This window comes from Protopterus annectens, chromosome 13.part0 (assembly GCF_019279795.1).
Source record: "Protopterus annectens isolate FY-2018-M chromosome 13.part0, PAN1.0, whole genome shotgun sequence".
Taxonomy (NCBI): domain Eukaryota; kingdom Metazoa; phylum Chordata; order Ceratodontiformes; family Protopteridae; genus Protopterus; species Protopterus annectens.
Genome location: NC_056747.1, coordinates 588386419 through 588389975, shown reverse-complemented (window position 1 = coordinate 588389975; position 3557 = coordinate 588386419). Strand labels below are relative to the sequence as shown.

Sequence of the window (3557 nt, the reverse complement as noted above, 5' to 3'; positions counted from 1 at the left end):
TATTTTAGTATATGTAGCTTGTTTGTCTACCATATGATCTGACTGCCTAAAGATTTTTGACAAACACCAAAGGCACATCTTCTTCTGTATCTCTTAAATAATTTCTAACTTATTCATAACTTGAAGAATTTCCCATGCCCCTTGCCAATACTCATACATAAATGAATTGCTGAAGATTATTAGATGGCTTATGTCTAAATCTCCTGAATTCCTTTCTTACTCTTCCTATAGCCCAAATCTCTATCCACATACCCTGTCCTATTATTATCGCTCTTTAATTACCATTGCCTTAAATTACGTACTGCTCTCTAATTAATATCCCTTACTTGCTTCCACCTATGTAACAAAAAGAGGAACCAATTGAGGAGAAAGACTCAGTAGATGCATGGAAAATGAAACATCCTGAGGAATATCAGGTCACTTTCTCAAACAACATAAGGCAACAAGGTATTAGATTGTACTTAACATTGTTGTTATAGATCTGGTGTGCCCAAATTGAAACAGTAGATGTCTTAGACAGGGAATATCAGATTATACACTAGTGTTCATTACAGTGAACTGATAATAGGAGGACCATGCAGGGCTGTGAAGATAGGCTCATTACAAACAGAAATCTAACAGGACATTACCTTGCTTCAATTCACAATGATAACTGAAAAGAGAAAGGAAAGTTTGTCATTGGTATGATAGGATAGATGTAAAGTAGCCTTATGAGCAAACCTTATAGCGCTGGAATGTAATAACAGCAAGAAAGATCAAGGCCTATTACAAAGCAGGGACAAACAGCAAACAATGACACTACAGCACAGGCATCCAATGAACTCCAAGTTCTTTCAGGATCGGCCTATTACAAAGCAGGGACAAACAGCAAACAATGACACTACAGCACAGGCATCCAATGAACTCCAAGTTCTTTCAGGATCGGCCTATTACAAAGCAGGACAAACAGCAAACAATGGCACTATAGCACGGGCATCCAATGAATTCCAAGTTCTTTCAGGATCGGTATAATAGGGAAGGGATGAGATTCTGCTAGGTATAACTTTCCTGACATGAAATAATCAGTAGTTCATGATGGTATCCCATCAAAATTCACAAAGCAGAAGGACCATTTTTAATACCAGTACTGAATTACATATATCAGAAAATTGTTTTAGAAGGTAAATTCCCACCTCCTATGACAAATGCCATAATAACATTCATTCCAAAAATAGAGACCAACTCTAGTGTAGCAGATTTTCATCGGATTTCATTACTGAATTTAGGTATTAAAATCCTGGCCAAAGTAGATCTATAAAGAGAAAGACAGACAAACAACCAGTAGGCTCCTTATTGCTATTTAACTACAAGAAACAGGGAGAATAGAGGGGCAGGGATAATTTTATCTGAAAAAGAGAAGTGTTTGAGTCAGTAGAGTGGAGTTTTTTAATTGTGATCTTAGAGAGACCTTGGATCAAAATTCATACTGTGAATCAAAGCTCTCTGCCACATCCAATCTTTTAAAATAGTAACAAATGGCAATTTAACAGACAGAAGTTGTACTCTTAGAGTAATCAGGCAGGGTCACCCCTTATCCCAAGGACTATTCATACCAATGATGGAGGAACTTGCCAATAGGGTTTGTAGTACACTAAGAGAACAAGAGCATAAGGGAAAGGGAAATAGCTTATTCCTCACGTTTGCAGATAACAATATGCCAATTTGGGAGAAAATAAAGAAAATCATACAGGCAGTCCTCAATATATTCTCGGAAATGTGGACTAGTGTCCGGTCCAAGATGCTATACAGACAAGATGATGTCAGGCTGTAGAAAGACAAGGGTGGGTGCCCATATTTCACATACGGGAAGCGGCAAATGACCAATATTTAGGTCTAGTGGTGACTAGTACATGGAAGGAAACTTTAAAAATGAATATTGATAATTTAAAACTTTTGTTTTAAGAAAACTTGTTAATTTGTTGAGTTCGGAAAACACAAATTAAACTCCTTGTCAGATTCTCACCAATAGGAAAGATAAAAGGTCTTAAAATTATGATCGTTTGTCATATTCTATATTTAAATAAGAATATTTTGTTTTTCTTGACTACCCTAGGATATATAAATGAATGAATCTGATTAACAGAAAAATCTATTTTTGAGAAACATGACAGAAGAATTTCACTCATTGGAGTTATATAGCCCAGTAGAAAAAGAAGGCTGATGATTGTCCAATATAAGAATGTATGCACTAACGTTTTACATAGTAAGATAAATGAGGTTAACCTCTGTAGCTCATAGCATATGAAAACCAATACAAAGACAAATATGGAGTACTAAAATCATTAACAATTGACTGTAGAAAAGCAGAGAGGCATGGAATGGGGTTTTGGCACACACCCTGAAATCTGGTCCCATCCAGAAAGAGGCACAAAGTCTCTTGAAAAAGTAATGAGTGGGTTAGAAAAAAGGTCCCAGCTTGAAAAGACTTCCTCAAAATGTGTTTAAATAAGGACTCCCATTTAGAGACATTACCCTCAAGTCTACCAAAAAATCCAGATAATCTATGGCAGCACATATACTAAAACTGGAAAGATACAGAGAAGATTAGCATGGCTCCTGCACAGGGACGACACACAAATTTGTGAAGTGTTCCATATGGGAGTAGGAGGGTTGACATAATAGTTAAAGTCTTAAATACAAGGTTTGATTCTGAGCTCTGGATATTGGCTAGGCATATAATAGTCTGCAGACTGATAGCCCAGTGTTTACCTATGTATGATAAGATATAGATTAGTAAATATTTATACCTCTCTAAAATAGGGAGGCAAGTGTACTCCATGGAGGAAATGGAAGAAGATAGTTTAAAGCTGAGGGTAACTAATTCTGAAAAATCTATGGTAGATAAAGGCAAGAGCAATCCAGAAAGAAATACAGATTTCTTGAAAAAAGAGGCTATATCATGTGCAAATGAGCAGTTGGAAGAAATATGGCTGAGATCAGACAACATCTAGAAGCAGGCAAGTGTCTTGGATAAAAAGTGAGGCTCATACATTGCTGGTATCTAGATTAGTTATGTAGGCAGAGTAAAAAAAGGGACAGTAGGTATTAGAGATGTAGAGTAAACCAAGCAAATGCAAGTCACATGTTGTGGGAATAGCTAATAGCTCATTATAGAAGGATTCAAGGGTTAAATATCCAGGATAGCATGTTTGAAAAAAGTGCAGAAGAAATAAGAGAAGTGTGTAGTTCTGGTATTGGAGTTAAAAAATGTTTATAGAAATCAAGTCAGCTAAAAGTGAAGTGGCCATTGTCAATGGTGAGTAAACGTTTATTGTTGAATGAAAGACAGAAAAAATTACGAAACAAGTATACTTAAACATACCGAATACTTAAGATCTCTATAAAGTTTTCTTTTCACTAAAGATTGAAGATTATAAAGCTCAGTTATAAAAAGGCTGACAGAGTTAGCCTACATTACTCAAATGTGAAACTATGCCTATAAATTCTGTTTAAATAAATGTTCAATTTGAATCTCTTAGTAAATATATAAATAGTTTAAAGGTTGTGATTCTTTTAAG

At 35.6% G+C, this 3557-nt stretch overlaps 1 non-coding gene across 1 annotated transcript; it reads left to right on the top strand.

Moving 5' to 3' along the window:
• The first annotated feature begins 2535 nt into the window (after positions 1 to 2535).
• On the top strand, positions 2536 to 2640 carry LOC122788479. The gene has a single exon (XR_006362683.1). It is a non-coding gene; the product is annotated as a U6 spliceosomal RNA (small nuclear RNA).
• Positions 2641 to 3557: the final 917 nt, after the last annotated feature.